Source organism: Notamacropus eugenii, chromosome 5, assembly GCF_028372415.1.
Source record: "Notamacropus eugenii isolate mMacEug1 chromosome 5, mMacEug1.pri_v2, whole genome shotgun sequence".
In the NCBI taxonomy this organism is placed as follows: Eukaryota; Metazoa; Chordata; class Mammalia; order Diprotodontia; family Macropodidae; genus Notamacropus; species Notamacropus eugenii.
The window spans coordinates 324,736,006-324,749,917 of NC_092876.1; the positions used below are offsets into that span (position 1 = coordinate 324,736,006).

General features: G+C 41.3%; 1 long non-coding RNA gene and 1 other non-coding gene across 2 annotated transcripts in view; both read right to left on the minus strand.

Moving 5' to 3' along the window:
- Positions 1-623: 623 nt before the first annotated feature.
- The window catches only part of LOC140506371 (uncharacterized), a 129,475-nt gene continuing 116,186 nt past the window's right edge, over positions 624-13,912 (minus strand). The window contains exons 4-5 of the long non-coding RNA XR_011967902.1: positions 13,227-13,401; positions 624-1,458 (exon numbers count right to left, since the gene is read on the minus strand). This is a non-coding gene — a long non-coding RNA (uncharacterized lncRNA). The remainder of the gene's footprint in view (positions 1,459-13,226; positions 13,402-13,912) is intronic.
- LOC140509437 (U2 spliceosomal RNA) lies at positions 752-942 on the minus strand. The gene has a single exon (XR_011968753.1). It is a non-coding gene; the product is annotated as a U2 spliceosomal RNA (small nuclear RNA).

A 13,912-nucleotide genomic window follows, 5' to 3' on the forward strand; every position in this document is an offset into this window, starting at 1 on the left:
CAGTTAAAGAAAAACAATTTAGTCTTGAAAAATGCAAGAAATTCCAATTCAGCAAAGAGTGCCCTTCTGGATTACAAGCTGAGGAGGCAGCAGTTATTTCAAGTACTCTTCAAGTTTGTCAATCCATTGTTGCCTATACTACTGTTGAGCCACTAAAATAATTGTCAAACTAATCTAGCTGTGACTCACAGTTCACTCTGTTCTTTATTGTTCTCCAAAAAAAGATGATGGGAGACATTTTGCAAATCCACATTCTTCAACAATGTCAACCCATGAATTATTTGGCTGATGTCAGAAGCTACAGTCATTGGCAATAAATTAGTCTCTTCTATCTTATAGTGTAGGTACAGTCAAGTTTAATTTCTAGAAGTCTGAATGCAGATCCAAGCATACTGTTAAATATTTTCTTTATTTTTCTGGGAAATTTTTGTCTGTCTTTTTTCACAACATGGAATATGGAAATATGGAAATATGTTTTACATGAGTGCACATGTACAGTCATATCAAATTATTTACCTTCCAATGAAGGACAAAGGGAAGAAGGGGGAGAATTTAGAACTCAAAACTTAAAGAAAAAAACCAACAAATGTTAAAACTTGTTTTTACATATACTTGGAAAAGTGAAATATTTTTTGAATCAAAAAAAGTTTAATTTCTAGGGGAAGATACCTTGAGTTTGAGGCGCAAAGTCCTGGCGAGCGACGAGAATAAGGACTTGTCTTCTTTTGCCAACAGCAAGTTACTCCCCGAAGGGAAGTGCACCGTTCCCAGAGGTACTGCAATACTGGGTCGATGCGTGGAGTGGACGGAGCAAGCTCCTACTCCATCTCCCTGTTCCAAAAATCCATTTAATATATTGTCCTCGGATAGAGGACGTATCAGATATTAAACTGATAAGAACAGATACTACACTTGATCTTAGCCAAAAGGCCGAGAAGCGATAAAGAACACTCGCACCGCTCCCCTCACCCTTCGCTACAGTACCCTTTTCCCACTCGCGCCCACTTCAGAACCTCGGACCAAGCCTCGCCCGCCCTCGGCTGCCTCCTACACTCCACCGAAAGGTCTCCAGCCTCGCTCTTGTACCCAACCCGCCCAGCGCCTAAAAGCACGCCAGAAAGACGACCTTCACCCGATTTGAAACCTTTCTTCGGGCAAGAAAACATTTTCCTGACACCCAGAAGCCCTTGCCTCCTGGCTCGCTCGATATTTGCATAGCTCTCCGCCCTGCTGTATTTCCCCTTTCATTTCTCCTTCCCTTTCAGCTCTTCTTTTGTTTCTTTTACATCTATTTCTTATCCGAAGACCTTCAAAAATTTTGGGAAAACCCACCGGCCAAGACGAGAAATCAGGATGCCCTGATCACCTTCATGGACGACCAGCAGTTCGTAGATGCCCTGGACTCCTGGCTCTCTGCGTATCTCTTTTCCTTCTCAGGGCCGCGAGCAACAGAAAAGGCTGAAGAAGAAAGGGGAAAAAAAGGTGGAATTTTCAGTTTGATGGAATATTCCTGGAAAAATAAAACATGATAGAATGGGAGTTAATCCAACTCCGTTTTCCAAAATTCCCTTTCATCCTAGTCCGGGAATAGCCGAACTTAGATTCAATGACTCCAAATTCCATGCCCACACCCTTCTACCACTCTGTCTCTTCCTTAATTTCTGTAGCACATTTCCATCGACCTCACGCAGATATGAATGCTACAGCCACCCCACTCTTCAGCCTACGAAGAGATCACGTTTAAATGCACTCCAGTTTTTCAGTGTGCAAAGCAAGGTCATCCTGCCAAACACTCCTTCTACCCCGTCAGTGTTCCAAGCTAATGCCTCATTGCCAGCTGTCCAGCCTGAGTCCTAAATTTGACAGCGATTATGCTTGAGGACTCAAGAGTGAAAATGTCCTTTTCATTCTATCCTGGGCAGCTTACAACACCCTGTTCCTATCTGCCTTTAGAACGGCACACTGACTACCTCAGAAAGTCAGTTTCAGAGAGGAAGACTCTGTCCTTGAAGATGGGCCCCAGGTTCATCACTGCTCGTGAACCTTGAGATATGGGTTTCACCTTGACAAGCCCTTTGTTATATGCAGTACCTCCTGATCTTCAGCAGCTGACAAAATACACTGCTACAACACACGTTCCCTTGGTAACTGGCAACACAGGAGAACACAGAGGCAAAATCTCAAGTCAACCAGGTAACCAGCCTCACTAGAGCCACCCAACCTTTGTGGTTCCCTTGCTATCAACACAGTCAACTCGGGAGTATAAAAACCCATTTGGAAACCTGCTTTTTAACACAAGCTATAGTTTTGCTTAGATGGAGGAAAAAGTTTGTGCCCTTATCAGGGCACAGGCAACAGCTTCTGTCTCACAGATCAATTGCCTTACCATCTTCATTGGATTGACAATAATCACTTTCCCAACCAAGTGGGGTGGGGGGGCACTTGGAGGACTCATAAAGATTCCTTTACTGGATCACATATCATTTGGGGTTTATTTCCTACTCTTTGTCACCTTATGACTTTAAGAAAAGAATGTATGTCCTTCACCAATTGATAAATGGTTAAAGGATATGAATAGGCAGTTTTCAGAGGAAGAAATTAAAGATGTCTATAATCATATGAAAAAATGTTCTAAATCACTATGGATTAGAGAGATGCAAATCAAAACAACTCTAAGATACCACATCACACCTAACATGGTATGATTTGCTAACATGACAGAACAGTTAGATGATAAATGTTGTTGAAGATGTGGGAGAGTTGGAACACTAATTCATTGTTGGTTGAGCTGTGAGCTGATCCCCCCATTCTGGAGAGCAATTTGGAACTTTGCCCAAAGGGCTACAAAAATATGCCTACCCTTTGACCCAGCAATATCACTTCTAGGACTGTATCCCCAAGAGATCATAAAAATGAGAAAGGGTCCCACATTCCTACATGTACAGAAATACTTATAGCAGCATTCTTTGAGGTGGCCAAAAACTGGAAATCAAGGGGATGCCCATCAATTGGGGAATGGCTGAATAAATTATGGTATATAAATGTAATGGAATACTATTGTGCTATAAGAAATGATGAATAGGAAGACTTTAGAGAGGCCTGGAAACACTTATATGATCTGATGCTGAGCAAAAACCAGGAGAACCTTGTGCACAGCAACGACTACACTGTGTAAGAGCTTTTTCTGGTAGACTTGGAATTTCACTGAAATGCAAGGACTTAAAAAAATTCCTAGTGGTCTTTTAAGACAAAATGCCTTCCATACCCAGAGAAAGAACTTTGGAATTCAGCTGCAGAATGTAGTAGCTCATTTTCTTTTGTATTTCGTTTTGATTTGTTATATGATTTTTCCCATTCATTTTAATTCTTCTACACAACATGACTAGTGAAAATGTATTTAATAGGAATGTATGTATAGAACCTATATAAAATTGTATGCCATATTGGGGAGGGAAGGGGAAAGCAAGGTGGAGGGAGGAGGAAAATAATTTAAGTTATATGGTAGTGACTGTAGAACACTGAAAAAAAATAAAATTAATATATTTTTTAAAGAAAAAGAAAAGAAAAAGATGTATGTACACAGCATTAACCACAGTGAGCAAGGAATTCTTCTGGTAGACTTAGTCCCTCATAGCAATGCAAGGACCTAAAAATTCCCCATGGACTTTTGAGGCAAAAATGCCTTCCACATCCAGAGAAAGAACTATAGAACTGGACTGCAGAATGAAGAAGACCATTTTCTTTTATGTTATGTTATGTTATGTTTTGTTTTATAGTTTCTCTCATTCATTTTAATTCTTCTGTTCAACATGACTATGGTGAAATTGTATTTAATAGGAATATATGAGTAGAACCTATATAAGATTGCAAGCTGTCTCTGGGAGGGAGTAGGGAGGGAGGAGGGAAGGAAGGGGTAGGTAGGGGAAAAATCTGGGATATATGGAAGTGATTGTAGAACTCTGAAAACAAATAAAATAATTATTAAAAAAAGAAAAGAATGCGAAGGTGATGGTAATCATGGTGGGGCAAATTACAGACCTTTACATTTTGATGTGTATGGGAAGACAACATACACATATTCTCATGAACTCTCAAGTAAGAAGGCTGATTTTCATATATGATTCAACTTTATATAGACATTCCTGAATGTGAATAAAACCATGGTGGGTGTGAAGATTGTGAATGGATGAATAGATGACTGGACTGAAGATATAGATGGAGGAAGACAGCTAATTCTCAACCTCAAACCTGACTCCCTTTTACAGCTCCTGTAGATGTCTCCTGGATAATTCTCTGATGTATCAGGGACTGAACCTAATTAAGAAATAATGGAAGTCTGTGTTTCAATGGGAAAACCAGGAGAGTTAGTATTTGAGGCCCTACTCTGGAGTCTTAGACATTTGCGTCTGGATTTACAAAGGACAGGAGTTGAAATCTGAAGACCCAGGTTTAGGTCAGAGAATCTATAGCTGTTGATCTTGGGCAAGTGACTTAATCTTTCTACATCTCTGTGAAGTAATTCATCTAGAACATGAGGTGCTTTATTCATTGCTCCATGAGGCTCTTGCTAGCATGGACACTCTATGATTCTGAGTGAGTCTAGCTATGATTTGGGGCAAGTTCTGTGAACTTATGAAAACTTTGCTTTCCTCACCCAATATAGAAAATGGGCCTGGTACTGTGTCTAACAGGGGTATTTGCACATATATGATATGAGAGCATATATATGAAAGTAACCTGTAATTCAACTTAATGCAGTCAATATTTATTAAGCCCTTATTACGTGTCATCTCTTGGGACTAGTTGGTGAGAGATTTGGGAGAGAAGGAAGGAATATAGCAGTGTAGATCATATGATGCCACTCTTCAAAGGGCTAGAAAGAACGAATCACATTCAATGCAAAAAGGGAGTACAAGTGTAAATAATAATTCTTCAGCAAAATACTCTTGAAAGACTAAGGAAAAAAATCAGAAAAAATCTTGGAGGATCTTGGAGTATCATTCAGGCATGTTTAAGTCTCAAGTAGCAGAAATGGCATGGGGGGGCTGGAAGAAGGAAATAGACACTATGTATATTAAATATTATGTACATGTTAAATGACATTATGTCTATTCATCCCCTGTGGTGGGAAAAGCCCTAAATGCCACATGGAGACCCATTCTCAGTCCAAACAATGATGGAGCCTAAGTCTCCGCATAAAATGAGTATAATAATTGGTTGTATGAATTACTTTCTTGGGCTGTTTACGGGGATAATGCTTTCCAAACTTAAAGCAGGAGTTAAAGAAGGAGTTCCAGAACCTCTAGGAAGGGACACTTTCTCTCAAGGGACATATAATATATCTTGAAGGTCCAAATGATCCCTTGAGGATCATTTCAAATAAGGCAAGTCATCTTTTTGAGACTTAATTGAAATTTCCTAATTGGGTGGGTAACCTAGATTGAACAGTAACTAAGTTATAGATATTATTGTCTTCCTAGACTCATCATTCTTCTGGAGCAACAGTAATACATACATACACACATACATACATTCGTGTATGTATATCTTCGTGTGTGTGTGTGTGTGTGTATACATATATATATATATATATGTATGTATGTATACTATATGTATATAGTGTGTTCAGGGAAGACTAGTACCTCTGGTGTGAAGACTGTTAAGCCCTTTTCAGGGTTGGTTTCCACCTCTGGTGTCCACCTGTTCCACCTCACTCTACCTGTGGCTCCATGAAACTATAGCATGTCCAGAGGCCACACCCTGGTACAGTTTTGGCAGACTGGCTAAAACTAGGTTGAGGGTAGCTGAGTGGTCTTAAACCCACTGGTGATTTGGGGAGGTGTCTACCTCAAGCACGTGAAGACATCCCCTGATAGAACTTGTGGCTCAGAACAATTTGCTCCAAAGGTCATAAAGGCAGTTGAAGCAGGCACTTAGAGGTTGGTTAGACATCAAAAACACCAAAGTCATGTACTGCATCCTGAGCCATCACCAGTAGTCTTGACTCTGTCCTGCCACTGGACTGTGATGACTCTGGAGAAGAGAGTGAGGCCGATGATTTCATGCCTCATTTAGATTCAATTTGCTCATAAATCAAAAGATATCACCCATGCCATTTTAACATCTTTTTTCACCCACATCAAAGTCCTGTGGCAGCAGGCAAAGATGAGTAACCACAATCCTGTACACAGGCAGCCCAGGCCATAGGGCTGTCTTCTGACTGGAAGCAGAAGTGGTATTTGGCAGCCCCCTGGGTGTCTGAGCAGCCTTGGGATCACACTATTCATCTCCTGTTGTGAAGAAGGGGCTAGAAAATGTGTCTGATTACCCAACCCCGGCCTGATTACCACAGTAGGCAGGGATCCCACCCTGGGGTAGAAATACACACACACAATACACACACACACACAATGTTCGCAAACATCCACAAAGACAATTCCACTCACAGTGAGCACACAGAATGTACACACACTTATACACAACAAAAAGTTCAATAGACCTGAAAGAGAAACTGCTCTTGTTGCAAGAAAACTCAGCAGGTATTGAATTCAAATAGCAGCCCTGAGTGAAACAAGACTGGCAAATGAAGGCCACCTTACTGAAGTTGGACCTGGATACATGTTTTTCTGGAGTGGTCACAGTGAAAGGGAGCATCGTGAATCAGTATAGGCTTTGCAATCAAAACTAATCCTAGCTTTTATCACTATCAAAAGAAGTGAATGGGGGGAGCCAAGATGGCGAAGTAGAAAGACACACATATGCTAGCAACGAAACCCACAGCCCATAAAATACCTGTAAAGAAGAACTCCCAACAAATTCAGGAGCAGCAGAAGCCACAGAACAACGGAGCGGACAAGATTTCTGTTCCAGAAAGACCTGAAAACCTGACTCAAAAGGTCCCTCCCGCACCAGACCCAGAGCCAAGCCCAGCCCTGCCTTCGCCGAGCAGCACCGAGAGGAGCAGATCCGAGCAGGCTTCAGGGATGGAATCTCCAGGGGCCATGCAGGTCCCTCCACCCACAGGTACTGACAGTGGGTGAGAGGATCTCTTTCGCTGGTCGAGAGGGGAGTGGGGTGTCCCCATAACTCAGGTCCCCTCGGGAGGCAGCTGCAGAGGCAGCAGGGGATAGGGGCTCCCAAAGCAGGCAGGAGCCCAGATTCATTGTTGAAGGTCTCTGCATAAACCCCCTGAGGGAACTGAGCCCCGAGGGGCAGCCCTGCCCCCACCTGAGCAGCTGAACTTAATCTCACTCTGGATAGCAGCCCTGTCCCTGCCCAAAGCCCTGAGGCTGGGAAGCAGCATTTGAATCTCAGACCCCAAGAGCTGGCTGGGCAGATCTGGAGGTGAGGTGGGGGTGGAGAGGACACTCAGAAGTCAAGTCACTTGCTGGGAAAATGCCCAGAAAAGGGGAAAAAAACAAGACCATAGAAGCTTACTTTCTTGGTGAACAGGTATCTCCTCCCTTCCTTTTGGATGAGGAAGAACAATGCTTACCATCAGGGAAAGACACAGAAGTCAAGGCTTCTGTATCCCAAACATCCAGAATAAATATTCCATGGGCTCAGGCCATGGAAGAGCTCAAAAAGGATTTTGAAAATCAAGTTAGAGAGGTGGAGGAAAAACTGGGAAGAGAAATGAGAGAGATGCAAAAAAAGCATGAAAAGCAGGTCAACACCTTGCTAAAAGAGACCCAAAAAAATGCTGAAGAAAATAACACCTTGAAAAATAGGCTAACTCAATTGGCAAGAGAGGGTCAAAAAGCCAATGAGGAGAAGAATGCTTTCAAAAGCAGAATTAACCAAATGGAAAAGGAGGTTCAAAAGCTCACTGAAGAAAATAGTTCTTTCAAAATTAGAATGGCGCAAATGGAAGCTAATGACTTTATGAGAAACCAAGACATCACAAAACAAAACCAAAAGAATGACAAAATGGAAGATAATGTGAAATATCTCATTGGAAAAACAACTGACCTGGAAAATAGATCCAGGAGAGACAATTTAAAAATTATGGGACTGCCTGAAAGCCATGATCCAAAAAAGAGCCTAGACATCATCTTTCACGAAATTATCAAGGAAAACTGCCCTGAGATTCTAGAACCAGAGGGCAAAATAAGTATCCAAGGAATCCACCAATCACTGCCTGAAAGAGATCCAAAAAGAGAAACTCCTAGGAACATTGTGGCCAAATTCCAGAGTTCCCTGGTCAAGGAGAAAATATGGCAAGCAGCTAGAAAGAAACAATTCAAGTATTGTGGAAATACAATCAGGATAACATAAGATCTAGCAGCTTCTACATTAAGGGATCAAATGGTGTGGAATATGATATTCCAGAAGTCAAAGGAACTAGGACTAAAACCAAGAATCACCTACCCAGCAAAACTGAGTATAATACTTCAGGGGAAAAAATTGGTCTTTCAATGAAATCAAGGACTTTCAAGCATTCTTGATGAAAAGACCAGAGCTGAAAAGAAAATTTGACTTTCAAACACAAGAATGAAGAGAAGCCTGAAAAGGTAAACAGCAAAGAGAAGTCAAAAGGGACTTTACTAAAGTTGAACTGTTTACATTCCTACATGGAAAGACAATATTTGTAACGATTGAAACTTTTCAGTATCTGGGTAGTTGGTGGGACTACATACACACACAGAAACATCCACGCGCGTGCGCATGCACACACAGAGACAGAGAGCACAGAGTGAATGGAATAGGATCGGATCATATCTTTAAAAAAATGAAATTAAGTGGTGAGAGAGAAATATATTGGGAGGAGAAAGGGAGAAATGGAATGGGGCAAATTATCTCTCATGAAAGAGGCAGGCAAAAGACTTTTTAGTGGAGGGGAAAAGAGCAGAGGTGAGAGAAAAACATGAAGTTTACTCTCATCACACTTGACTCAAGGAAGGAACAAAATACGCACTCATTTCGGTATGAAAACCTATCTTACAATACAGGAAAGTGGGGGGAGAAGGGGATAAGCAGGGTGGGGGGGATGATCGAAGGGAGGGCAATAGGAGGAGGGAGCATTCTGAAGCCAACACTCTTGGGGAGGGACAGGATCAAAAGAGAGAATAGAAGCAATGGGGGCAGGATAGGATGGAGGGAAATATAGTTATTCTTATACAACATGACTATTATGGAAGTCATTTGCAAAACTACACAGATATGGCCTATATTGAATTGCTTGCCTTCCCAAAGGGAATGGGTGGGGAGGAAGGGATGAAGAGAAGTTGGAACTCAAAGTTATAGGAACAACTGTCGAGTACTGTTCTTGCCGCTAGGAAATAAGAAATACAGATAATGGGGTACAGAAAGTTATCTGGCTCTACAGGACAAAAGAGAAGATGGGGACAAGGGAAGGGAGGGATGATAAAAGAGATTGGTGACAGGGGCAATCAGAATGCTTGGTGTTTTGCGGTGAGGGGAGGGGACAAATGGAGAGAAAATTTGGAACCCAAAATTTTGTGAAAATGAATGTTAAAAGTTAAATAAATAAATTAAAAAAAAAAAGAAGTGAATGACAGGCTCACAACAGTGTGATTGCCACTTGCAGAAAAATGTCATGCTACCATCTTCAGGGCCTATGCTTCCACCATGATGAACCTTGGTGAGGTCAAAGAAAAATTTTCAGAAGACCTGGAGACCCTTATCATTAATGTGCCAAAAGAGGACAAGCTTATAATTCTGGGTGACTTTAATGCTAAGGTAGGCTCAGACTACCAGACTGCCAGGGAATCCTATAGAGAAATGGAATTGGAAACAGCCACAGCAATCATCACTTATTACTGAAGACTTGTATATATCTCATGACCTTCTCAACAACAATACGGTCTGCCATTTACCTAAATGCAATAAAACTTCATGGAAGCACCCTCATAGAAAATATTCACATTTAATAGACTATGTGATTGTAAGGAGAAGAGACAGACCAAGATGTGAAAATGATAAAGGTGGTGCAGTGCTGGACTAACCATAGACTTATCTTTTCCAAGCTAAATATTTGCATTCAACAAAAGCTGTGTCCCCAAGGCAAAATGACTATCAGAAGAATTAATGTCAACAGAGTAGAACTCTTCTCTGAGAGGGAACAGTTTGTTGGTAACTCAGAGAGAAAGTGAAGCTATCGTACAGTTGGCAACAATGCAGTAAAAAAGGAGTGGGCAGCTTTAAGAGATTAGTGTATAGCACTGCATTTGCTTATCTGAGTCAGAACACTCAAAAACATCAAGATTGGGTGGATGAAAATGATGGGGAAATCCACAATTTGCTAAATGAAAAGTCAGAATTCCACAGAGTTTACTGGTAGGATAGTTCATCCATCTCTAAGAAGGCAGTATTTAAGTCCATCAAAAGTAAAGTACAAACAAAGCTTAGAGAGAGATGCAAGATTCTTGGTTCAGTAAGAAGGCAGATGGGGGCAGCTAGGTGGCTTAGTAAATCGGGAACTGAGTCAGGAGGACCTGAGTTCAAATCTTCCCTAAGACACTTGACACTTTCTAGCTGTGTGACCCTGGGCAAGTTACTTAACCCTGATTGCCTGAAAAAAAAAAAAGAGGCAGATGAAATTCAATTTTATGGTGATAGTAACAATCCAAAGCACTTTTATGGTGCCCTAAAGGCTATTTATGAGCCAAAGACCTATGGAGCATCTCAACTACTCAATGCTGATGGAGCCACATTGATTAGTGATAAGAACATGATCCTAGAGAAATGGCTGAACACTTCCAAAGTGTTCTCAGCAGACCATCATCAATCAATGCTGAAGCCATTGACCATTTACCTCAGGTTGAAGTTAGTCTCTCCCTAGCTGAAGTTCCAATTGAAGAAAAGGTTTGGAATGTCATTAGGCTTTTTTTGTGTGACAAAGCACCTGGTGCTGATTCTATTCCAGCTGAGATTTAGAAGGTAAGGGGTCCATTACTCATTCAAAAACTGACTGAAACTTTCCAGGTTATATGGCAAGAGAAGGTTATCCCCCAGGAGTTCAAGGATACCTCCATTGCCCCTCTCTATAAAGATAAAGAAGATTGTCCTGTGACAATTGTGGGGGGTGGGGGGTGGGGGTGAGGGAATCTCTCTATTAATCATTGGTGGCAATGTGATTGTAAAGAGATCTTGCCAGAGTCTTCCTTAATAGGATCCCTCATCTGGAAGATGATCATCTACTTGAGAGTCAGTGTGGCTCTACAAAAGGCCAAGGAATCATTAATATGGTGTTTGCTGCCCAACAACTCCAGAAGAAATGCCAGGAGCAGAACAGAGGTCCATATACAACATACAACCAACACCTTTGATACTGTCAAATATGAGGGCTTACGGAAAATTATGTCAAAATTTGATTGCCCAGAGTTCACCAGCATTGCACATCAATTTCATGAAGGCATGCTTGGCTGGGTTCTGGATGATGGACAATACTTTCATGCTTTCCCAGTCACCAAGGAAGGGAAACAAGGCTGTGTGCTTGCTCCCATACTTTTTAGCAAGATGTTTCCAGCCATGCTGTCAAATTCCTTCAATGAGGACAAACATAGCATCAATGTCACCTACAAGAGTGATGTAAATTCTTCAACTTGAAAAGGCTACAAGCCAAGACCAAAGTGGAGGGAGGATTGGTGCATGATTTTCTGTTTGCAGATGATTGTGCACTCAATGCAGCCTCTGAAGCTGAGATGCAACAAAGTATGGATTGATTCTCCACTGTGCTAATTTTGGCCTAGCAATTAACACCAAGAAAATATAGGTGCTCCATCAGTCACCACCACACCATCCATATGTGGATATTATGGTTACAGTAAATGGAGAAGTTTCAAACGCTGTGTATAAGTTCACTCAGTTTGGTAGTATACTTTCCAGGGATGTACACATTGATAATGAGGTTGATGCACAAATTGCCAGAGCTAGCTCAGTGTTTGGGAAGCTCCAAAGGAAAGTGTGGGAGAGAAGAGGTATTCGATTACTGACTACCAAACTGAAGGCCTACAGAGCCATTGTGCTGACCTCATTGTTATATGCCTGTGAAACCTGGACGGTATATCAGCACCATACCAGGAAACTGAATTTCTTTCATTTGAATTGTTTTAGAAAGATTCTGAAGATTACCTGGCAGGATAAGATACTTGACATTGAGGTCCTTTCTTGAACCAAACTGCAAAGCATTCAAACTCTACTGCACAGAGCACAATTCCAATGGACCAGCCAAGTTGTTCAAATGCAAAATGTATGCTTACCAAAAAGACTGTTTAATGGTGAACTCACACAGGGCAAGCATTCCTGTGGTGGTCAGAAGAAGCAATACAAGGATGCTCTCAAGGTCTGTCTTAAGAACCTTGGAATTGGTTGTGTGCCATGGGAGACACTGGCACAGGACCACCCAGCATGGTGTGCCCTCATCAGAAGAGGCAAAGTGAGAAGAGAATTGAAGTAGCTCAAAAGAAATGAAGATGCACAAATTTAGAGAATCTACCCCAAATGTTTACACAGACTACTTGTCCTCGACTTGTGGTAGAACATTCCCAGTTTGTATTGGTCTTAGCCAGTCAAACACACTGTAACTTGACCCTAGCATAGTGATGTCATTGCAGTCCTCTTTGAGAACAAAGGACAACCATAGATATAGATATTATTCCCTCTTTGAGCCAGTTCAGAGAAAGTGGGGATCCCTATTTCTGACCCTTCCATTTTTCTTTTGAAATCATCTCAATATAATTGATTCACACTCATCACCTCTGTCTACATAGACTCCTTCTAGCTTCCTTAGTGATGATAACATTCTTAGATGTTACTTGTCTCATCTTTCCATTTGAGAATGTAAACAGTTTAAGCTCATTAAATTCCATAAGATTTCTCATTCATGTTTGTTTTTTTAGGCTCCTCTTGAGTCTTGTGTTAGAATGTTAAATTTTCTATTCAGCTCTGATTTTTTCATCAACAAGCCTTTCAAACACAACAACTTCAGTCAAATCAGTCAAGTAACATTGATTAATCAGCCTATTACCAGCCAGACATGTGCTAATTGCTGGAGATTAAATGAGGGCCAAAAGACAAGTCACTGCTCCAGAAAATTACTGGTTTTGATAAAGACTTGATTGGGATGTTGCAGTCTTTTCTAAACATGTTCTGCAAATATCTGTTGTTTACAGGTTGAAAATCTGCTAGGTCAGCTAACCAAACCCTAGACGTCAAACTTTTGGAAAATGGGGATGGAATGGTTTGCTTCTCTCATATCTTACCCAGAAACATTCCAGCTTTCCTTCCCCTCCCCATTTCTATTTTGCAGGGTTTGACAAGGTAGTGGGGCATTTCAGTGACCTAGGGAGTCTGTGAAAGGCCAGTTCCACATCAAAGGATCAGAGTACCCTGATTTCTCTTCCTGTTGCGTGGGTTACTCCAATGCTTTTGGAGATCCTAGAAGAAAGAGAGGAAAAAGAAATTGAAGCGAAAGAGAAAGTGCAGAAGGGAAGAAAGCTATGCAAATGTTGAGCAAGCCAGGAGGCAAAGGATTCTGGGTGGCAGGAAAACATCTTCTTACCTGAAGAGTTAAAATCTTTTGAAGGTCCTTTTTCTGGCATATTTTTAGGCGATTGACTGGATAAAAGCGCAGGTGTGGAGACCATGTTTTCACATGTAGGACGTAGCAGAGGATATATGAGTCTTGGTCAAAGGTTTTGTATTGGGCAAGAGTATTAAAAAAAACCCAGTGTGCTACCCCAAAGGGGTAGGGGAGTGGGCAGCTTCCTTTTTATTCCTTCTCAACCTTTTGACTAAGGTCATATTTTAACACATTATCCTTTTTTATTGTTTTGACTTTTTATACATCTTTTCCATGAAAATAATGCTCTAAATGGACTTTTACAGTAGGGAAACAGAATAAGAACTTGCTCCTTGCATTTCATTCATTGACCTCATATTGCACTAC